This window comes from Ambystoma mexicanum, chromosome 7p (genome assembly GCF_040938575.1).
Source record: "Ambystoma mexicanum isolate Mex_15411 chromosome 7p, UKY_AmexF1_1, whole genome shotgun sequence".
Classification (NCBI taxonomy): domain Eukaryota; kingdom Metazoa; phylum Chordata; class Amphibia; order Caudata; family Ambystomatidae; genus Ambystoma; species Ambystoma mexicanum.
This window is the reverse complement of record NC_090939.1, coordinates 905,294,541-905,319,055: the sequence shown is the minus strand read 5'-3', so window position 1 is coordinate 905,319,055 and position 24,515 is coordinate 905,294,541. Positions and strand designations below refer to the sequence as shown.

The following is a 24,515-nucleotide window of genomic DNA, read 5'->3' as shown; positions in this document are numbered from 1 at the left end:
CTGACCACAGGTATAGGAAACCCAACCTTTGGTATAAGCTTGTACTACACAGTTTTGGTAGCGTGTTGAGCAGCCAGGCTTATCTCCAGAGGGGTCAATCTGACAGTAGGGGAGTTACACAGAGATTCACAGTGAAAAGTATTGAAATAAACTTACACCCAAGGTTTCTTGAATAAACAATTATTAATGTATTTATCAGTCAGTTAGAATGAGCCTTCGTCAGAAGGGAGCAATATAAAAACACACAAATCTTCAATACTGTACACTCTTAGTTTCTAAAGGAGTAAAGACCCTTTTGGGATGGCCCACAGACACAACCTACACCCTCAGGTGACTTCAATAGCTAGGGTGCTGGGGACATTAATATCTTACTGTTGGCATTTAGAATACTTTTGAATTTGGTAAAAGGAAAAGGTTATTTAGAACATACAAGAGACCACTAATATTCTTAAGCCGGCAAATACTTTCAGGTCCTCCAAGGAGAGTCATTCAGTGAAAAAGGCTAAGCCAAAGTCAATAGGCAATAGTCTATCTGAGCTGAAGTGCTTCTTTGCAGGTAAGTAGACAAAGTCTTTGCACAATGTTTTTAGAAGTCTTTGGAGAAAGAGAAATCAAATGGGCCACAAGTTGTTAGGCTTGTGAAGGGTAGAAGATGCAAGCAACTCTACAAGAGGTAAGTTCTCTCAGACTTTACAGTACCTTTTGTATTGAAGAAAAGTGCAGCAGATGACTTCTGTTCCTGTGCAGCTCTGCAGATTGCTCTGTTCCTGGGCCTCGGTTGTGGGGACAAGAGGGAGGACTTCACTGCAATGGGACGGTCACCGCTCGCAACCAGCAATCTTTCCAACAAGTGGCACTTCGGTGTTTCAGCTCCTCGGGACAACCGCAAATAGCAACACCGCTGTTCTTGGCTGTCGAGATGGACTTTCCTTGCTTCCGGGGTCCCGCACTCTGTTGAGCGGGCTCAGGCTCAGTCAGTCCTGCTTCCTGGAGCTCTTGACCAGCTTAAAAAGCAACGCACACAATCTGGTGTTCCTATACCTGGCTATACGGTTTCCAGCAGCAGCTCTGTGGAAATTCAACCAGCTCCGAGAAGGATGCCCAGGTGACTTACTTTGGAGTTGGTTGGTCCCACCAACTCAAGGGGAGAAGTTGTGCTTCCAGGGGCTTCTCTGTCGATACGAATTTGGAGTTTCAGCACAGCATCAGGGCTTCACCGGGCAAAACAACAGTCCAGGAGTTGCAGCAGGTGTCCTCTTCAAGTTCTTCTTCGGTTTCTTCGTCCAGTGGTCGACTCTGCCTTCCAAACCAAAAGCCTTGCCTGTTATTCAGTTCTCTCCCATTCATTCCAGCCTAGCTGTCAGTCACCCAGCAAGATGGCTGTCCTTGCCGGACAGTCAGCTGGCCAATCACCACAGAGTGCATTTGGGTGTCCTATGAGACTAAGCACAGGACGTTTCGGGCACCTCCCTCACTTCCTGCCTACCCCAGACACCCTGGAGCCAGAGGCGGGCTTCACTTGTGAATCCTGCCAACGGCAAAGCACACAATGGGACCAGTCCTGGTTTGGTGCACAGAGTAAATCTCAAGAAGGACCTTTCCACAAAGAAATTGCGAAAAAAGAAGACTGAGCCATTTTGACAAAAATTGAACCATTGGGTGCTTTACTGCAGCTGTGAACGCAGCCCGCAGTAAATGCACACCACGGTAGTTAAAACGAAACCACTATAGAATGAAATCAGTAGGTGGGGGGAGTAGCTATTATTGCTAAAACCCATCTCAAAATAAGAACCTGCCTTATTGAGAACCCAGAGGGCTACAAAGTCCTACTAGCCAAATTAGCTACTAATCATAAAACTACTATAAACATAATAACCATTTACAGAGCACCTAACGCCAAATCCCAACCAGAAATAGATATACCACTTCTACTAACGCCACTAATTAAACCAAACACAAATTTTCTTAGGGGACTTGAATTTAGGATTCAATGATACCCAAGACCATAAAGCAGAAGCACTACACAGTGCACTCAAAGACAAGGCATTCACACAACTAGTGAATGCCCCTACCCATACAAAAACGAGAACATTAGATTGGATATTACCACTCAATACCGTAGTATCCATAGACTATCAACCCGATTCCTTGGTCAGACCATCACAGTATACATTTCTTTATTTGGTGCGACAGACCAGATCTACCTAAAACTGTCGTCGAGGTATCTTATGTAACAAGAAACATCCAGAAACTTACAGCAGAAAACCTCAACCCTCTACTAGCCACCTCCCTTAACAACAACATCATCAATACTGAAAGCCCCTGTGCCCTAGCTGAAACCTATCATAATGGTCTAGCACAATTGATACCCTAGCACCTTGTGTTAACAAAACCAAACGCAAGGAAAATAAAATCCTCCTTCTGGTTTAACGAGGAACTAGTCTCTCTCAGACGGATCAAAAGATCGCTAGAACACCGGCTAAATAAAACCCATACCTTAGAAGCTATGTAAGCTTTCAACTCTGCAAACAAAATCTATAAATCAGCTATCATTGCTCATAAAGCAGACGCCTTCAACACCAGAATTAGCAACGCCTCCTCCGATAGCCAAGAACTGTTAACTATACTCAATGAGTTAGAGAATCCGATTCCTATAAATCAACCCAGTCCAACCAAGTAAAGAATGGTGCAACATCATCCAAGATGCCCTGTCTTCAAAAATCAAACTATTACAAAATAAATCATCTCCAAAAGAAATCTCCTAGCTGATAAGCCTCCTATGTCTAACCAAATCTCCATGATCATAGAAAATACCACCCCCCCCCTTCAATTTTACACCAGTCTCCTATGATGTAGTACTTAATACTATATCCAAACTCAAAGCTTCAAATTGCAAAGGAGATAACTTTCCAGCACACCTAATCAAATTATGCGCCCCTACTCTCACACCCATAATCACTTATTTCGTGAACGCCTCCTTCCATACTAATCCGGTCCCAGCCAGCATTAAAGCGGCATGGGTCACCCCTCTACTAAACAAAACGACATTAGATCCATTAGTGCCTACGAACAACAGGCCCATAACGACCGTCCCTTTCCTACTTAAAATCATTGACAAAATAGCCTACAACCAAATACAATCCCACCTCGAACAAAATAACTTACTAGGAGTTAGACAATCTGTCTTTAGACCCAACCACAGTACGGAGACAGCCCTCTTGGACTTGAAAATCCAACTGGACTCCATTAGAGACTCAGGCAAATTAGCCACTCTACTGCTACTGGATCTATCAGCAGCATTCGACTTGGTAGACCATGACAAACTATGCGACACCCTAACAAAACATTTTAATTTTTCCAGTAACGCTACTCAGTGGATCAAATCCTTTTGAACAGACCGCACATCCAGAGTTGCCATTGGAAACTATGCAGCGGACCCCATAGTAGTACCTATAGGAGTCCCCCAGTGTTCCTGCCTCTCGCCCACCCTTTACAATGCATATACTAAACTCCTTTTCTCGGCTCTTGACGATATGGGTGTCATCTACACTAATTTTGCAGATGACACCCAGATCCTCATCCCCATTACAGGGCACTACACCCAAGATATTGACACCATCAATAAAGGTCTATGCCATAATTCAAAATTGGATGGCACTAAATAGTCTTTGCCTGGCACTAAATAGTCTTTGCCTTAACGATGAGAAAACTGAGGTCCTCATCGTGGGTTCCCAAAAAAGAATAAGCACCCTTCACTTTAGCTACTCTCACATCAACACTGATGGTACACAAATCCCAGTACTCAAACAAGTTAAAACGCTTGGCGTTTACATAGATTCCAACCTCCCCATGCACAAACAAATAGCAACTCTCTCCTCGTTCACAGCCAAACTTATCGCACTTAGCCGCCAATTTCTTACCCCAACAAATTGCATAACCTTGGCCAGAGCACTGATTTTAAGGAAATTGGACTACTGTAACATCCTCTTCCTAGGAACCTCCAAAACCAACGTGAATAAACTCCAGCTTTTACAAAACAAAGCCCTTAGAGCGGCTCTAGGCATAAAGAAATCTGATCATATTTCTAGCATCAGAAGAGAAAACCATTGGCTGCCAATTGAAGAATCATCTTCAAAACACTCAGCACAGTCTACAAATGCATCACCAATAAAGTGCCCAGCTATCTCAATAACACCATCAAGAAAAAAATCTCCTACAGGACATTGAGATCTAATAAACTGGCCCTCTTGGAAGATCCTCATTACAAATACAGTAGAGCAGGAGGAAGTAGCTTCAAAGTCCTAGCCCCATCGCACTGGAACGTATTACCCCTTATTATCAAAAATGAGGACTCGCTACCAACATTCAAAAAAGCACTGACAACCTGGCTTTTCAATAAATATTAACCCTCACCAGTCCCCTCCACCTTAGTACCAGAATGCTTCAGATCACCTCATTTCTTTGAACTAAAACACTAAATGTAATCCCATGGCCGGCATGAACCTCCAGGGGTCACCTCTTGATCTGCAACCAGTGTTCAAACGGTGTGCAGTCAAAATGTTGAAAAAAAAGGTTGAAAGACAAAAATGTCGAGAAAAAAAAAAGTCGAATTCCCCCTTTTTTTTTAAATTATATATTTATTTTAGGGTCCGGGAATAAAAAAAAATGTAAAAGGGAGGTTGGGGGGGACCCCCCCATTTCGAAAAAAATAACATGAAAAAAAGTGACTTTTTTTCCGACATTTTTGTTTTCGATTTTTTCACTATGAACCTGTTCAAACAAAGTGTGACCTACTACTGTGACTGACTGTACCTTAGTATAAGAAAGTTGACCCCATGACTTATTGCAATTCAGGATAAAAATTTCTTTATGATTGTAACTGTAACACTGTATAAAAATGCCACAATGTATATGAAACTTCGCCGTGATACCCACGGGTCTGGGCGAGTAACAAAATGTAATAAATAAATACCACCAGCCATTCGGTGAGGAAAAGGGTAACATAAAAATGTTATATGAGAAGCTAAACAAAGGGGATACCAAGTAACCCCTCCAGCACCCTATTGTAAGATTGTGTGCGCTGGGTCTAGAAAGTTACAAATGTAAGTGAAGTCAATTTCACTTTACTGCTCTGGGAAACAGTAGTTTATCCCAGAGAAGGTATTTAAACCTTTGGGAAATCTGAAAGACTTTCCTGTGCCAGTGCAGTCAATGTGCTGTGTGACACAATGTAAAAGATGATGGCTATGGCGTTTGTCAGACTCCACAACCAAAAGAGTTCAAAACCACAGAGTGGGAAAAGGGTCTCACGCTCTCCAGGTTAAAAAAAATCAAGTCCTCAAAATCCAGCAAAGTTGCTGGGGGTCTCTAAGGTGGAGGGAATTTGGCATATTTCTGAGAATTCTCCCTCTATTGAAAAGCCTCTATTCTTCACTGTCCTCGCTTTTGACGGAGTACTACAAGTTGAGCAGGTATCCCAAGTTCTGGCTGTTTTTGGGGTTCATTAGGTTTGCAGTGAATGACAACGACATCCACGATTTCCACGTTTAACTAAAAAAAAGGAAAAAGTGCTCCACTCCAGTTTTGTCTGTTGCTTGCGTGTCAAAACTACTTTTAGAAAATGTGCTCATTTTACTATCTACGCTTTGCTGTCTGATCCACAGAGGCTTCGTGCACAGGGCGAGATCACAATTCGGAGAGAGAAAAAAAAAAAATGTGCCTGAAATATAAAATACGATTATTTGCCCATCGAGCTCCATCACTCGTTGCCAAATTCCTCTGATTCATATACACACACACACACACTTACTTTACGAGTCCCGAAAAGGAACACAAGTTTGCAGTAAGAACCGAAGCAAACCTACAACGGAATTGAACCCTAAATTGAAGAATGTGATGCGAAGCATTGATTTGTAAAGCGCGCATTTCTATATTTTCCGTCTGTTGCATCCTCCATCTACGGTGCACTGACCGCCAAGCGAGAGAAGCTCACAATATGTTATGTTCGTCCAAAATCACAAGGCTGCATAGGAAGGGATCACACCACCTCCCAGCGCAAATGACATTCCTCGCTGATATGGAAAATGAGGTGCAACGCGAAGCCCATAGTTGGTGGTACTTCTGCAAAACCTTCAAGCAACCTTATAAAGTAAGGATTTCAGTGCATTAAATGAGGGTGTGGGATAGGATAGGATAGGGGAGGGAACACACACAAACACCCACCCACAGTCTAAGGCAGCCCCCCGTACTCCCTCCCCCTCGATGGCCGGCCGAGCAAGTGGTTTGTTATCAGAACCATCTCCCTGCAAGCAAGCACTGAAACTCGTGATTATTGATGGCCCTGAGCCCTTTGACAGTCAAAAACGGGCCCATTCTATTAGCCCCAAGACATGAATGCGGACGGCCCCCAGTAAGTGCTCCCTCAAAGGTTCCAATGTAAGCCCACGGAGCCACATTCCTTTGCAAAGTAGTAGATGCAGCCCTTCAATACTCGCATATAGTACATCATGCTACTGTAGGTTGTACAAAAAAAGTTATACATGTTTTCGTCAATCGTGATTAAAAGCGTACTTTTATGTTCCACCTTTCGCTTTTAATTGGTTTCTTGTGTTGGGGAGATGGGATTTGAAATCTGGTTGATAGGATAAGGGGAGAGACATTTACTAACAAGACCACTTAAATGTCTGATCACGATGCTGGTGAAAAGACTTGTTAAGATGCATGAAATGTTTAAATGCAGATTGTGCATTCAAAAGGGTTGCACTTTTTATACTTTGCCAGCAACGTTATTGGAAGCACTCCTTTCTTGGTTTATTTTTCAGGTGTTCAAGATTAGTCTTCTGAGAGGACATTTTCTGAGTGCAGTGAGAGCAAACCCTCCTCCACTGCCGTGTTGCATGTGGGATCCCACCGTAAATCATGTCCAGCCCTGTGTCTTGGGCATCTTGTGACGTTTCATCCTCATGCTACATAGCTCGACGTTTTGAATTGATGTGGTTGAAGTCTGAATTTGATTAATGTAATCCTTGTTTTTAAACCGTTTTGAGGTTTACTCGGTTCTTAAAAGCGGTCGCTTGCTCGCCTCCCCGTCAGTCCCTGCCTATGATGGACATAACCCCCCCCTTCTCATTTAACCTCTTTCCCATATGAAGATGATCAACAGAAGAACCATATACGCACATTCGATATTTAAAAAAAAGTGTAAGCAGCCTCAAACCCAATTACAGAAGGGATACAAGAATCTATGTGTAAATTATGTTACTGAGAAATAAAGAGTGCACGTGTTAAGGTAGTTTTGTACGACCCACTGATGCTACAACTGCTAAGTCAAACACACCTGACAAGAAAGAGAATCTAACATCTTAGTGTAAGTAACGTGGTCAGAGCGATGAAATTGAACTCTCAGGTAGGTCGATACAGTCAGCCCACACACACACACACTTCTCCCAATGAAAACACATCACCCTGATGGACTAAAAAATATATCCTTTGATAAAGAAACACATAAAACTATCAGTTCAATTAAGTACTTTGAGTATTAAATTGCAGCATAAAAAGATAACGGCATATTATAAACACAGTATAGTCTATACACACGCTCGCTTAACCCCAATGTCTATATATGGGCCCTCTACCAGAGGTGAGAACCCAACATAACATAAGAAGGGGTGGGGCGAACCAGGGAACCATAAAACCTAACTAGGGAAGTACCCTTTTGGCCTTCACTGTAATGTACAGTATCACAACCCATCACTAGTGTATGTGGAATGCCGTAGACCGGATGGTCCGCACCTAACACATATGATAGAGTATGGGATAAAAAGGGATACACGAGTTTACACACATGAAAAATATTGCAATAAATCCATAAGGCTTAAAACAGTACTACACATTGATTTGAACTTCCTACAGCATTCTGCAAGAATTAAAGTCCAGTCACAAATAATGTCAACATGGAGAGAATTAAACTTTTGTAGACCCTAGACAAAGGTTTCCAAGAATTAGCGATACAGTTTAGCTACCATTAACCGAGTCGTACATTTCAATGGGAAAGTAGTTACTAGAAATGCTCACAATGTTACAATTACATTCCCAGGGAAGAAAAGCATATGAAGACTACAAATCAACTAAAACTCACAGGTAGGTACCAAACTTGAGCCAGAGCTCTCTGGACCCCCTAGGAGATCCAGAAATGTGTGCAGGGGCAAGTAAGTACCACAGAGGCAATTGTTGTGTTACAAGTAAGTTCACAGGTCAATTGGATTAATGGGAAAAAGTTAAAGGGCCATTCCCATCAGTGGAGCAAAGTATGCTTGAACCAACAGGTGTCGATTCTACAACGGGCAACCCCAGGGAAAGCCACAGGAGACCCCAAAGAAGTGTTCCATAGTTTGAACGATGGACTTGGGCCCCAGAGGAAGAAGCAGCAGAACAGGACGACCCCACAAGAGAACACTATAGGAAATATGATAATGTCTTGCCTTCAAGACATCTCTGCCACGGACATGGGAATTCCTAGAGGGTGAGCATCATTGCCCACCCCAGGACCCACAGGTAAGGTACTGATGTTGGTAGTTTCATTGAAAATTGCCCCAGTGTGAAACCACCTGGTGAGTATATAGCTCTGTCTCACAACTGCGTTTTGCAGGATTTGGGTCTCTAGGACTTGAACCAATGAAGGCTGCAACAACCCAGGAAAGAAACAAATACTCTTTACAGTATCTTTAACTTTAAGCCAGGAGTGAAAAATCCAGTGAGGAAAAATTCAAGAAGAAGAGGGAACCCAACGAAACAGCTCCCAGTATTAGGATTAACAAAAGAATGCAGCAGCAAACTGTCCCAGGATTGAGACAAGAATAGCTTGTAGCACCCTCTGTCACACGCTGAAGATCTGGTGGGTAGTTTTATCTTCACCCACCTTATGGGCTTCTGCAGTGACCAGCAGCCCATCAGAAGACGCAGATGGTAAAGGGTGGTAAATCGGACCGGGAATGATTTTGGTGTGAGGGGATTGACTTGGTCTATGTGGGGAGTAAGGAGGAGACTTAAGGGGGACCCGGACTGGATCTCTCCAGAGGCAAGAAACCCAAACCGGGATCTCCCCCTTACTTATGTACCTAGCCAGTATAGCAAGGTACGGGTTAAAAATGACAAAAATTGAAGGAAATCGCTTAAAAAATCTCCATCTGCAGACCTGCTTCCTCCATGTTGCAGAACAGGAAAACAGAGTGCAACAGGGGCAGGACAAAGCCTAAATATTATTGCATAAAGGGGCTGTCCCAAGCCCAGCCAATTAATTGCTAAATGTGGCTCAGGGCTAAGAGTCAGATGTGGTCAGAAGGACTGCATTCAGCCTTAGCCACTCCCACAGGAAATGATGGGGAGTGTGATCGAAGTGTATGAAAAGAAGTAGTGGAGCTATGTTCCCTGCTGGCCTGTGCCCACTCCCCACAAACTCCATTGCAACGCCTCCTCCCACACATAATCTAAACCCCCAAGCAAACACACCTGCTATTTAAGTGAATGTTCAGTGCAGTGCAAGCTTCTGCTGCTTCCTACACTTTTATTTTTAAACAAAACCATTCCAGAATGGTTTATTTTTAAGATAAAAGTATAGGAACAGTCAAACGTAATTTATAAGAGTATAGGAGCACCGCTCGCAACCGCTCCCATCCACTTCGACCACTGGATGGGCATAATAGTTCATGGACCTATAGTGGCATTAACCCGTATAGGACCATTGTGGAGGCTGACATTGTGAGCACAAAGAGCCCACGTGGTTAGAATGGCAATGTTGTGTCTACTTTGTAGTCACCTATACAATGCAAAGTCCAGAAACACAATGGCCAAGTGCAAGATTAAAAAACAAATAATTTTAAAAAACCACAATGGCTACCAAAACGGTACATTGGACTAGGTAAAATGGCTTGCACTCCTGGTGATGCCAAATCTACATTATTGCTGCCACCAACCTACTCCTTAAAACATGTGTAGGGTGATTAAAATCAGTGTAGCACAAAAATGGGCATCCTGAGAGGCAGCCCCAGTGCTGGGCACCTTGGGGACGACCCAATGCCATATACCTTTATAAAAGTGATGTAATGGAAGGGGACTTCAGGAGAAGGCCCTCTGGCCACCACAAAGAGAACAAGGAACCTGTGTGAAAAGGGGCACTAGAATCCCAACATAGGAGTTCTGACATACCACACGGGTACCAATTACCTGGTCACCAGCTGCTATGGCGGATTGGAAAGAGGGATAGGGAAGAGGTGATGCAAGATAGTTATGCTGATGTGATGCGTGCAGTCCGGAAGTACCTGGGTACTTTGTTATGGTCTGTTTCTAGTCTGAGATGAGGGCATAGAGGTATTTGGGATCAGCTCGGAGGCTTGTGTGACCCTGGGGCTTGGCTAGGGTGGTAGAGGTGTACTCTTCTGTTTGACGTCTGTAGGGAGGGATTTTAACTTGTTTTGCGCTAGTCGCATAGCTGGTCTGCGCAGTGTATGTTTGGCATGCACAATATTGTATTAGTGTTGGGGCAAAGGATTTATATAATTCGCAAACAATCCTGCATGCTAAAAAGAAAAATAGTGGGGCAACAATTAATCTAGGTCAAACAATTTAACTAGAGCCAATAATCCATTCGGCAGGAAAGAGCAAAATACAGTGGAACGACAGTTCGTCTAGGATGCCAATTTGAGACTGCGAAAGAAAGAACGTGCAAGTAGTATGTACATCTATGCTAGTAAGTGAAAACGATTGGAGATGTCTTTTTAATGGTTTAAAGTTATCTTGCAGTGAATAATGTACACCACATCTCCAGTCGTATTATGTGAGATGTCCCTTAATGTGAGGCACAGCCTCTGCGTCGCTTTTTTTCAGTCGAGTTTCGTTATAAAACTGTGTAATGGGCTTGGTATAGAGGTGTCCACTTCATGAGACTCAGGGCAAGGAAAGTGGGGGCTGAGTGAGTGGCGCATTTGCAAGCTCTGTGAAGTTGTCAACAGCTCAGAACTCACATCAAGAAGCTGACACTGTCCAAATGAGTATATACGGCTTTTAGTTTGCGCACATTGTATTGATGAGGTGAGTGTTGACAAATCAAATGAGTAGTGTTCCCAGTGTGCAGTACATGCTCAGAAGTGTTACATGCTGAATCACTGTAACAGACATATTTTAAATACAGCATTGTGTAGTCATTCTTATGTTCCCAAATGCTCTCTGAGGTTTATGTAAATCACTAGGAAACTTAATTTGGCCCATTTGACCCCCCCCTCTCCTTTGTGATGTATTTATAGATTGAACAGCATGATGTATTTATGATTGTTTTGTTTATGTACGGAGTGTGCGATATGCTCACAAACCCCAGAGAAATTAATTGACCGTACGTGGACTACATGTGGGTCACCCAGCATGGTCTCAGTACATATCTGCAAGGTCTCGTGGTGTATAATTTACTTGGGTCAGGTGGCGCCCCCCCTTAGACCACGCCCAACATTAGAACGCCCCGCCCATCTCGGTTTCGCATCCCACTTAAAACATTGGTTACAGTGGATGTTCCTCTACCACTTTACTACATAGTTTTGCATGAAGAAAAAGGGCAGGACACTGCGGGAATGGTAGATTTCGGAGAATATTGTTATTCGAAAAAAAATGAGGAGTCGTCCTATGAATATACTAAACTGCAAAGGGACAACATCTGCATGGTGCTTCGTGACCATAACAAATGGCTTACCTCGTTAGCAGTATATAGCCACGGTTTCATATGCAGCTGCAGCGTTGCGAGTTAGTTTCCCGTTTGCAGCGATCCAAATAACAGGTGTTACATTACCACACTTCACGGTACACTGTACCAAAGTAGATGAAAGGTAAGTTCACCACTTTGCCAAAAAGGTACGGTTTCACTCATACCGATAGTGCTGCGCGGTTAACGTGAACAGATTATTAGAGTTACAAAATGGAAGAAAATACACAAACCGACAAAGAACAAAAAACAGCACGAGAAACGCAAAACAATCGGTAAAGGAGGCAAAACACACACGGCTATAAACGCTTCAAGTCGTATTGGAATTGAACAATTCGGAGCTCGCGTTCTACCCACTTAGTTCTCTATAAATAACCGGTACAGCGTGCATCTTCTCCGCCACCTCCCAACCAGCCTGTGGTATCCGACTCTATTTCCAAACATACGGATTTTGGGGGCATACATGCTGCTGGCAGTACAAAGTAGTTTCACGTTACCTGCTGTTGAAAGATGCTCCCTCAAGAAGTTCCGGATGTAACTGAAAACAAAACCTTTTCTTAACGCGGTGTCAGTCCGAGAAAGTGACAATAAACCGCTCCCCGAGCTGCCCAGTGACTAGTTGGCCCAAGGAAAACGTGCGCCTTTTAGGAGGAGGGCGGGGCTCTGCTAAGGACATACCAGGAGGAATTCCCATGCGTGCTTCTAGCCCAGTGCTTCTGCAAAGTGCTCAGAAGGGAAGGGTTTTAGAAGAGCATGTTTCTATTCTTAAAAAGTGTAATTGCTAAACAAAAAGATTGACCTTGGCATGCCAAAACTCTAATTTCCTGCTGGGTTACAACATTTGTTTAACTGGGATTGTTACAAATTGTTTATATTCTCGTTGCACGTGATTAATTTACCATCGGAGTGAACTGCGATACTAATTACAACATCATGATTCATGTGTGCGTTTCAAGCGACGGACCATGGGAGGTTGCAGAGCCCGTGTTGTTATGCATTGCAGGCTTGATGCTCCACATTCCATGTTTAAGTAGTGTGTTTCCACGGCGCTGACTTCATCCTTTAAAGATTTATCTGAATACCTCCACCTTCGTGAGGCGTCTGAGTGAGTCGAAATGCACGTGTGGGCCGTTTAAACGAGTCTCAGTCGAAATAGAAACCTTCCGACTAGGATGCTCTTAACCTTTCTTATTTCCAGCTCAGGTTTTCATTTTAATGTTCCTTTCAACTGTTTTCTGTTCAACGTGAACGTTATTTTCTCGTTTAATTGAACCGTCCAGTTCAGTCAGTGCACACGTTAGTCCAACTACGACAGAAGAGAACACGTGACCGCTGACACGTATTCCTTGTTAACTTTTTTTCTAGTCTTAAAACGTGCATTTTTTTTAAAGGACTTACAAAGCTCTACAAGGATGTTGTGCAGTCTTCCTCCCGTGCTTGAATCCTATTTGTAAATTTCCCTTGAAAATTCAGCGGTTTGAAATGTTTTTAAATTGCTCATGTAATCCGAAATCGTGGAGTAAATAATCGTTTCCTTTGTCAATTGCGCACTTCGGACGAGACCTAGGACTGAGTGTGAAGGGAGCCTTTCACTCGCGTGATTTCACCCAGTGCTAGGAGAGAAGTTTGTTGACTTTGCCTTTGTGAAATACGTAGACCTTTCCTTGGGTCAAGAGGCGGAGCTTAATTTTTCCACTGTCAGGTAGCAGGAAGTGAGCAACACCAACAATGCTGAGATAATTCTTAATAGAACTGCAGCCCAGAGTTACGCGCCGAAGGGCGCACAAACTATGACACTTGTGTGTCCAGGGGTGTTTTCTTTTTTTATCTTGATTGATGCTTTGCAACATTGTCCTCTGAGTACTCGCTCAACCAGACAAACTGGTCTGGCTAGTTTCTATTCACCATAGCCTTTTGTACTGGAGGCAACAATGAAAGGAGGTTATCGCAATTCGTTTTCACTGTATATTTGACGGCCATAGTTTAAGGATGCTTATTATAATCTGCCTCTAAAATGCATTTTTGGATGATCTTTGGTGAAAACTCAATGGGCCTAATTCACAGAGCGTATTCCAATGGAGCTTTTGCCATTATAAAATGAATCTGTGAATTAGGCCCTATGTGTCACCGAGTCAGCATACAGGTATATAGCTATAAACAGGTTTATAGCTATCTGACAGACGGCTGTGGAGACTATTTCAGATCAGAATGGATGTCTAATAGGAATCTGTTGGTGTCAATTGGAAGTTTTTTGTTGAATCATTAGAATGTACCGATTTGTTCTGCATTTGTGTAGTCCGTGTGAAAAACACGTATGTCTAGCATGATCCATAAGAACCAGGGACATTAAATCACCAAAAATGAAAGGGGCAGCAGAAATGATATTGCACACCTGGTGGCTGTAGTGTCCTGCTGTGATGTCTATGCATTGTTGCATGGGTCGTTACAGGAAGTGAGGTGAGAGGAAGTGGAGGTGTTTGCTTAGTTAGGATGGAAGCACAATTATAAATGTACAATAAATAAAATAAATAAGCAGGTATTATGGAAAACGTATATCCCTGACACTGCTGTTGGTATAATTATTAACACTTATCTCTACCAGTGTCCGTACACCGGGACATCAGATTGGTGACGAGTCAGAGCCGACCGCTGTGTGCCGTCTGCAGAGTTTGTACTGCACATGTCGCACAGGCACACCCATGCGAGTGCCGAAACGCCCCGCCCGGGACGGCCAGGATCCAGGCTCATCAAGAAGGTGCAGTGGTTGTGGAGCAGCAAACTCCTGTCAGCACGTGCCATGCCCCACTCCAGCAGGCGAAAAGTCCGCTGAGGCCGTACAGAAACAAAGTCCTGCCTGCACACGCGGTGCCTGGCCTAAGTGGGGAAGGCCTGCTTAGGTAGCGACTGGAAAAAAAAAAGAAATAAGCTTCTGTCAGTACGCACCGTATATTTGCTAGAGAGAAAGTAGGCCTCTCCTCCAGAAAAGGTCTTTTGCCAGAAATTGTGCCTGATCTCATTGAAGAACAAGTAAGGTGATTACATCCGCACCCCAGTGCAGTGAAACTCGGTGCAGCTCACGTGGAAAGCAGATAGGCCAATCTACCATAGCACTGATATTGAAGTCATCATGTCCGTTAAGGAGACTTCGTCAGCCGCGCCCAAGATGTTTTCCCCACCGCAGGCAGTCGTCCTGAGAGCCCACATGACGCTGTGCAGTTACAAGTCGTGCCACCTTTTGAGATCACTGATTCCAGCAATCTACGGCTCAGGTGGGCTACATGGCTCAAGGAGGTATATGTACACCTGAATGCAACAGGTTTGCGCGACGATAGGCACATGAGGTATTTTAATGCACTCTCTGGGTCCCATGGTGCAAGATGTCATTTATGAAATGCCGGAAGGTGCTACGAACACGTTTGAAAGGCTGATTGACTGCTTAAACGCCTATTTTGCCCCACACAGGAACATAGATTATGAAAGGCCTGTATATTACACCACCATTAAAGCGACAGGAGAAACGCTAGATACTTTTGTAATGTGACTGAGAAAGAATATTTTGTGTTTTCAAAAATTACTCAAATGAAGAAGTTCTTCATTCACAGATCATTGCAGGCTGTGGTTCCTCTGAATTCCAAAAATAATGATGGCAGAAAACAAGATCACTCAAGGAAATCTTGATACTAGCATACATGTCACTGGCCTTAACCTGCAAGCGGATGCTATGGATAAGCTAAATATATCAGTCAAACCCAGCGCATGTGTGTCAAGTAAACATAGCCCAACAATAGGAGAATGGTCCCAAATGAAAGCACTACAGATGCAGATCTGACTTTCTGCTTGAAGGAATATGTCTGACAATAGGAAACGTTTGTGATGTATGTGGTAGGGAGAACCATGTCCAGTCGGTATACAGTAACTACAAATATGGACATTGCGCAAGTGGCACGGGAGGATCAATGGGAAATTCAATGCCACCCCGTTAAGAGACAAGATCGCCTGAACAAAGCCACTCCTCCCTGCAGAGAGCCTGAAAGTCTGCAGATAGATACCGGAGGTCCCCTTCACGAAATAATCACAAACTAGAAGCGCCCAGAAGGTGATGAACACATCATTAAATATGATATCTTGAGTCGTCACTAAGGCGTGTATAAGATTGTGACTCTTCGTCCTGTGCAAAGAGGAAAAGAGGATATGTATATGCCATAGGAAATCAGACGTCGATTGAAACATTGAACATAGTCCTACATTATTGCTACAAGTGAATGGCAGTTCTCATGAGTTTTGATTTGACACAGGGTTGACCGTAAACATTATGAATAAAGAGACATATTCACGGTTGAAATATACCTCTAGGCTTAGACCGGCTGTAATTAACATATATCAGTATGGCTCAAAAACACCACTTACATGAAAAGGGATGCTTCAAACCGCATGCTCCTATAAGGACAAAACAGCAAAATGTAATAATAAATGTAATCAAAGGGAACTTACGAGTAGGCTGCATCTTCAGTTTTAAGTCAGCAATGCAGATGGGCGTAGTCCACATTCTGTATCACACAACGTCAGCGTACACATAAAGTGCAAAGGACATGGTGATGAAACTGTACCCCATTTTATTCCAAAGTCTTAGCAAGTTGACGGACAGCCAGCTAAAACTACATATGAATAAAACCGTCAAACCTACATCACAGCATTAAAAGCATCCCCCTGAACATACAATTTATATTTGGTTTACAATCACAGGTGGGGGGATGACCCAGTCATTACTGGAACATGATATAATCAAACAAAGCAACCAACGCCATGGGTGCCCCCAATAGTGCCAGTAACGAAGAAGGCAGGTGGACGCATTTGTGTGTGGGCTTGTGCAACCCGAACCAAGCAATCGAGAGAGAAAGGCACTTGTCACCAACAATAACCAACACTTATTGCATGTAGCCACTGTGTTCTCGAATCTGGATTTAAATAAAGGATATCACCAACTAGAGTTACATCCAGCTTCCCAACAAATAACAACTTTCACAACACATCTTGGTTTGTTTAGGTACAAGAGACCCCATTTCGGGGTCTCATCAGCGGGTAAAATATTCCAAAATGAAATTCACATGGCCATATGCCCTATTCTAAAATGTTTAAATTGCAGTCACAACATTCTGGTGTTGGGGGCAAACCAGGAATCCTATCCCTGCGACAAGTTTGTATGGCTTAAGAATTCGCACATCTGACGGTAAATGCAGATAAATGCGAATTTGGCAAGCCCACATTAAAATTCTTTGGGAATTTATTCTCCAACAATGCATTTCAGCCTAATTCTGAGAATGTACAATCCCTTATCTCAACGCCAATCCTGACTACCACTTCTGCTGCTTTGTCATTCTTGGGCCAGTTACTGTACCTGGTACATCCAAGATTTTATTACAATTAGAAGGCTGTTGAGACTTCTCACAGTGACTGTACAAGAATTTCAGTGGTCGCCAGGCTGTGAAGATGCTTTTTGCACCATTAATGAATGCATATCGTCTGCTGCCTGAATGGCGTATTATGATCCGGACCTTGAAACTGAGCTCACTGTGGATGCAAGTTCGGTGGGCCAGGGGCCTGTCTTGGCACAGTTCAAACCTGGGTTTTCATCTCCACGCTGCATCGTATCATATGCCAGCTGCAGTTTGACATCAATTGAGTGTGCATACTCGCAGGTGGAAAAGGAAAGTCTGGCAGTGGTGCGGGCATGTGACCACTACCATTTGTTTCAATACGAAAACAGATTCACGGTCATCAGACCATCAAGTCCTCACAGCAATTAATGGTAAACGCAACACCAAGATGCCACTACGAATTGCACAGTGGGGTTAACAACTCCAGGAATATCAATTTGACATTGTTCACAAGCCGGTGTGACGGGTCAGGAGGAGGACGCAGACTCTGATTTTCAATCTCACTGCTAATTTTATTGAAGTAAAGAAAACATGCCCATCTTTCCCTGTGCTATGGGGTTTCCCTACCTAACAAAACTAAGGTGCTCGTCAGTCGTCAGTGAGAGTCCAAAATAGTATCTGTCCAACCTCCAAATGAACCTATCCTAACCCTACCACAATTACAACAACCAAAACCAGGAGAATGTCTCCCTTCTGCTGAATACTGGGATTTTCACACAGTTCAGTTCAATAAACAATTCTTAAGTTCTTGGTAACTGTTTTATCAGTTCATATAATTCTGTTACAGAGTTGTTTAACTTCAGATTCTTCTCTCTTATGTAGCTAGTCTGTTTCTCTCTTGCTCTTTCCTTGACCTGTCTTACTTGTATTTATCCTTCTTTTCCCAATGTAACTTTATCCAATACTCAGGGCTCTCCCGTTTTTGTTTTGGATCTTTAACACACAGTTCAGTCTCTAGTTTCTCCTAAGCTTTGACTATTTATCTCTAGTTTCAGCTTCTCTTCAAGTTTTCCTCTCTTATGATCTCTCTCTTCTTTACTTAGACCTTCTTGGTCTGGTTTAATTTCAATGTAAACATTCTGGCCTTGGGATTTGTTCCCTCTTTTATATTGTAGGAGATCGAGATTTTCTTCTTGACTGGGAAGGAGTACGAGTACGAGTACTCCCAGAATCATTCTCAATCACTTTATTCAAGGTAAATGCTTTATGTCGACTATTACCAGCATGAGCATTCCAATAATGGTTCTCTTTCACTTTATTCAATATCACTGCGACTGTGACGAGTATGAACATTGCAATAATGGTGTCATGTCTACGCCCCGAGTCTCCGGTTTTCCCCTTTACCTGCCGTATTGAGGGATAACGTTACCAGACTTAGGGTTTGGGTGGGACCTTCTCTCTGGCTTGTCGGAACAGTTTATCATGACTCCTCTGTCGCTTTCCTTTCCTTTTGCTGCACAAGCCAGCTCTCTGGTTTCTCGCTCACCAGTGAATTCTGTTTTTGGTTTAGCAAACTTGTATCAGTGTTATTGGAGGCACCCCTGGTCTACCACTCAGTTCTCCTTCTGGATTAAGACGTCTTGCGTCCACTTTCATTTCTCTCCCATGTGATTAGCAAAGGAGTCTGTTTTGTTGCAGGGACCTCTTCTGCGCCACTGTCCGGTTGTGGTTAAACCACAACAGAGTTCTCTCTCTGTAAGTACGTTTTATATCTTTGTTGATTTCTCTTCATTCAATGGTTTCCTGACATTGAGCGTCAACATCTGTACTTTTTCTCTCAACCTTCGGTCACTGTGCGTCCAATTGTGCAGTTTGCTCTCTCCCGAGAAAGGGATCCCTTGTGTTGACTCTCTCCTTATAATCTTGTGAGTAGCTATGTATCTCGCAGGCTTCCCCTCTGACTCTCCAGTCTCCTCCTTTTCTTTATGACTTAGCCGTGGGATTGCTTGGCGGAATCCCATGTTCTTTCTTCTCTGATTGTTCTGCAATTCTCTATTCCTCCACAGATCTTCTTTGTCTCATTAGAAGGGGGTTTTCCTTTCACAGGAGTGGTCAGACTTTCTGGAAAACAATAACACGTTGTGGCCGTTTCTTCAAACCTTTCTTTACTGGGTGTGCTTGAAGAGGTACTGTTAGCTTCTTAGGGAGGGCCTCACAGGAACTGGGGTACTTGTCCCCAAAGGGGGGGGGTCTCTCCGGCTGAGGCCCCACTTGCCTCGACCCCTAGGGAGGGTGTGGCAGAGCGGGCTCACCTTCCAAGCCTCACAGGGTAGTGGAGGGGACTCCCCTTTAAGGGGGAGGAACAAATTCCAGAGATTCATCACAAAGGGCAAAGGCAACAATCCAGCTGATGTTCTGTTAAGACATTCCCTTCCATAGTGTGAGTGTGCCCGGACGTTAAAGGAAGATCAGTATATTAACTACACCATTCACAGTGCCTTCCCGAAGGCCCGTGCCGTGTCCACTGTCGTGGCTGAGTATCCCAAAATGAAATATTGTCAAAGAAAAAACAACGTGTGTGATCAAATAGGTGGCGTCTCTTGGCCAGAGAAGAGGATGAACTACCAGAGGTGGAGCACAAAATGCTACAGACATACAGACTTGAAAATGATGAGCTCTCCATCTATTCACAGAGAAAACAGAAAACAGAGTCTTGATTCCATCATCGTTACAAGACAAGGGGCCTCATTACATGGAAGACGGTAGCCATGGCGCTATTAGCGCCATGGCTACCCCCTTACTGCCGTCAGAGGCCGGGTTTCCGGAATAGGGACTTAACGGCCTACTCCGACCTTTGCGGGACAGGTAAATCCCCATTCCGGGACCTATTCCCCATTCCCATTTGAGCCCCCATAGGGCTCAATGGGAATGGGGAAGGAGCAAATAACGGTACCGCAATTTGCGGTACCGTTATTTGCACTGAAGTCCCTCAGCGGGTCCCGTCTTTAACGTGTGGTCTAACCACACGTTAAGGACGGGACCCGCTGAGGGACCTCATAGTAGGGCGGTGGGGATTACCGGCACCGGCGCCCTTACCGGTAATCCCCTACCGCCTTCCGTGTAATGAGGCCCAAGGTCATTGAGCTGGCAAATGCAGGCCATCCAGGAATAGTGTTGACTAAGAGATTGCTGCAACAGAAGGTGTGGTTTTATAAAATGAATGCAAAAATAGAAACGGCTCTTGAAGTGTGTACCGTTTGTAGGTGGGTAGCACCAAGGACATTCCCGTAACCTCTAAAGATGACAACTTTGCCCACAAGAGTTTGGGAAGAGGGAGCAGTTGATCCTCCGACGATTTAAATGGTAAATACAGGTTTGTGGCAATTGATGAGATGTCACATTATCCTTAAGTACAACTAGTATCTTCCACGGGAGCTCAGTCAATAATTTCTGCTCTTGATAAAATGTTCGCAGATTCTGGAATCCCGAACATTGTAACGTCTGACAATGGGCCTTCATTCCGTGGACATGAGTTTACGTTTTTTGGTGCGTATTTAGGGTTTCATCATACAGAGAGCACCCCTTTGTGGCCTCAGACTAATGGTACACTGGAAAGGCTCATGACCAACATCAAAAGAACACTTCAAATATGCAACATCCCAAAATGATTTATGTAGGGTATTTGTAACCTACTGAGATACTACAGAAATGCTCTTCACAGTACCACTGGCGCCTGTCAGTTGAAACTCAGCTCAATCGAGAAGTCTGCATCAGAATACCTCGCGTGTCAGAAGAGCAAATGGATGGGGAAGGGACCAAAAGAGCACGACAAGCCGACAAAGCTAATAAACTGAAGATGTCGGAATATGCAGACCGATAAAGAGGAGCTAAAGAGTCAGACATGCAGGTCGGTGACTGTGGTTGTGTGTCAAACGCAGCCGCGTAAGGATATGCCTGTGTTCAACCATAGCCTTTAGTAGTAACAATTGTACACATATCAATGATCTCTGCTGAACAGCAGGGCCATTCCATCAGAAGAGACTCCTTGTTTCTCAAGAGGATAGTGACTGAACATTTTGTGACAGAGGAGTCAGATTGTCAAGGCTCTGAAGAGAGTGGTTCCGATTACATGTATGGGGACGTTGACACCACGGATAGTAGCTGTGATGAAGGTCGTGGTACATATGTAAGAAGGAACCCATCTCAAAGGGTGGTCAAAGAAACCTCTTGATGGGATGAAGAAATGGGCTGATAAATGTATGCATTTATTTATGTAAGAGGGAGTTGTGTAAAGCCCTGTTTTGATGTCCATACATTGGTGCATGGGTCATGACAGGAAGTGAGGCGAGAGGAAGTGGATGTAATCCAGGATAGGCGTCCCAACCACGTAGACCCAGGGGAGTAACAGAACAATTAGCGAAAGAGAAAGAGGGGTCACATAAATCAAACCATTGAGCAAATCAACAGGATAAATTGTACTCTATGCAGGAGCTCAATGAGGGTGTAGACCAGGTCAAGGAGAGTATAAAATCAATCAATCTTTAATGTACACATATCCAATAACATTACACATGGTGCTGAAATCACAATAAAAACAGCATAAAAACGCGAAGTCAATAATGGCCATTTCCAATTAAAGTGCATATTAGTCTAATAAGCGTCCTATAATGTAAAATGGACACACTGTGCATAGAATAATTCTGAAACATATTGCACCAGAGGACGGCTCCAATCTCAAATTGATGCCCAGTATATATTCAAAATCAAAATTATATAACAAAAGTAAGGCAGAAAAAAGAGAAAGAAAGACAGAAAAAGGAGAAAGAAAAATATTAAACAAAAATTATATATATGTTTCTGAGGCTTGTGGAATCTGCTTAGATCACATGCTGTGCATAGGCCGACATCTAGTGGAAGCTGCAGAGTATTACAGTTTGTTTTTCGAAACTCGAAAATGGGCGTCGACACAGGGCGTGCCAGTAATACTATCCCTAGTGTGACGTCCACTGTACCCAAGATCCCTCACGCGTCTAGGATCCTCAGATTGTTTTTTTCCGCCATACTGGTCGGAAGCATTTTGCGGAGTCCCCTGGCCTTAGCCATACTTTTGCTAAAAATTTAAAATAATAATCTATTGACATCCTTCCCCACCCCAACGTCGAACTTCGACACTCAACGCCGGCTGGAGAAGAAATCGACCGTCGGCTGCTGCACGACGGATTTGGGCCTCGGAAGGCCTCTGGCCTCGGCCCGGGCCTTGGAAGGCCTCTGGCCTCGGCCCTGCAAGTAGGGAGAGTGGGGGGTTGTACATACTCTACACTCTTGGTATATAGGTACACCTTATACATTTCCTACACTTAACAGCCCGCTGCCTGAAGGTGCGTATGGAGGGTACCCCTTTTCAATTCTGCCCCAAGTGCAATCGCAAATACCCTTGGGTCGACAGGCACACCACGTGCAATCTCTGCTTGCCGAGGGACCACCCCGAAGCGAACTGCAGAGCGTGTAGTAGGTTTAAACCTAAGACACTTAAGGACCGTTCGACGAAGCGTTGGACCCACCACGCCAGGCAGGCGGCCATGGCAGCGGAGGGCGCCTTCAGCGACGCCGTACTTTCGGACGGCGAGGGCATTACGGCATCGAAAGACAGCCGAGCGCAGGTCCCCGATCTCGGAAGGTCGTCCGGCAGGGCGGCTATGGGGAAGACCCCCGGCGACGCAAGCGCTTCACACACTACACACACTAAACACACGATATCCAACCGAGACTCGACGACGTCGAGTTCTCGGAAAGAGGCACAAACAGAACGGTCCGATTCGGTGTCCTCTGGGTGCTCACGATCAAGATCGCCGCATGACTCCAGGCAATCATCCACTCTTGCCAAGAGTGCCTCGCTCCCTAGGCTAACAGAAGTTCGATCGTCGGGAGACGAAGACGACTTCCACCCCCAGGCCGCGCTCCAGGAGTCGGAGCCCACAGTCAAAATCAGCGAGGCCCCACGCTCGAAGGACAGGGACCCCACCCCCAATCCTCGACGCCAGGCGTCGAAAACCTCCGGAGCCACTAAAGGTCAGGGAAAACATTTTTCCACTCCTCACGGGGAGGGGGGAAAACAGCAGAAGAAGCAGCCTTTGCACCCTTCCACACCTGTGAAACACACCACTCCCCCTAAACAGACAGAAAAAACCAGGTCTGCTGATTTGTCTAAAACCAGCAAATCTACTCAAGACAAATCCCATAGACTTGCTGAGAGAGTCATTCCCAGTTCCAGAAAATGGTCGAGTGAAGACATAGATAGGGTCATCTCAAGGATGTCTTCTTTGGCTGATTTTTATGATAAAAATCCAGAACATTTCCTCTCGTATGATCCACAAGGGGCGACACCCTCAGGCTCTAATGATCCTATCCCCCCGAGTAAAAAGCCCCGGTTTGAAACACCAATGAGGTCAGACCCCTTCGAGGTACAACCATACTCAAGACCATACTCACTATATCAAGGAGAGGCTTCCTTTGGTGAGGACCAAGAATTTGGCATGGTAGAAGAGCAAACCGGGACGGGCTACTATGGGGATGATGAGGACCAGGAAGAGGGAGAGGAAGACCCGGAAACATACAGAGTAGATTCCCCGGTAGAAAACAAAGCCCCGGTTACCGACTCCCCGGTCGATAACCAACCCCTCCTAAACGAGGTTCTCGCACGCGCAGCAGAACATTTCCATATTGACACCCACGGTGTCCAGGAGGAGAGGGACTTCGCAGAAGAGTTAGTGGGAGAAAGAAGGCCTGTTGCTCAGACCATCCCTATCCTTCAGTCCATTCAGCGAAGAATAGACCCATCCCTGGTGAACCCGAACCTCACCAGAGCAGTCAATCTCAGGGTTGAAAAACTTTTCAGGGCGGCCCAGTCTGACCCTCTCTTTATAAGAGGACATCTGAAGCCAGACTCCCTAGTTGTCACCAACACTCGTAAGAGGGCTGGAACACCCTTGTCATCGTCCGAAGCTCCTCCCGACAAGGAGAGCAAAAAACTATACGGTTTCGGCAGGAAAGTAGCCTCAACGTCCGCCTATCAAGCAAGGATTGCAAACTCCACCACCCTGTTGGCCAGCTACAACTGCCATCAGTGGAAAGAAGTCGCAGCACTCATAGCCTCTGCTCCTGAACCTTTAAAGGGCCAGTTAGCTCGGATTTTCACAGAGGGTAGAGCCGTGTCTGGTTGCATTTTGAAAGCAACCTTCGACGCCGCGGACAACGCAAGCAGATTGATAGCAGAAGGCACTGTTATCAAAAGACATGCGTGATTACGGCAGTCTGGTTTTAAGGCAGAAACCCAGGCATCATTGTTGGACAAACCGGTGGAAACCGATCTGTTGTTTGGTAAGGCGGTCGAAGACGCA

General features: G+C 44.5%; 2 protein-coding genes across 8 annotated transcripts in view; one reads left to right on the top strand and one right to left on the bottom strand.

The window, feature by feature from the left end:
- The window catches only part of STX19 (syntaxin 19), a 168,600-nt gene extending 155,255 nt beyond the window's left edge, over window positions 1-13,345 (bottom strand). Inside the window, exon 1 of one of the 4 annotated variants that reach the window (XM_069637192.1) lies at window positions 12,643-13,345. The gene's annotated coding sequence lies outside the window, so the exon portion shown is untranslated. Of the gene's footprint in view, window positions 1-12,100; window positions 12,162-12,240; window positions 12,436-12,642 lie in introns of those variants that run through there. The other 3 variants (XM_069637191.1, XM_069637190.1, XM_069637193.1) reach the window with 3 other exon arrangements.
- The window catches only part of ARL13B (ARF like GTPase 13B), a 1,122,894-nt gene that overhangs the window by 514,303 nt on the left and 584,076 nt on the right, over window positions 1-24,515 (top strand). The window lies entirely within an intron of this gene.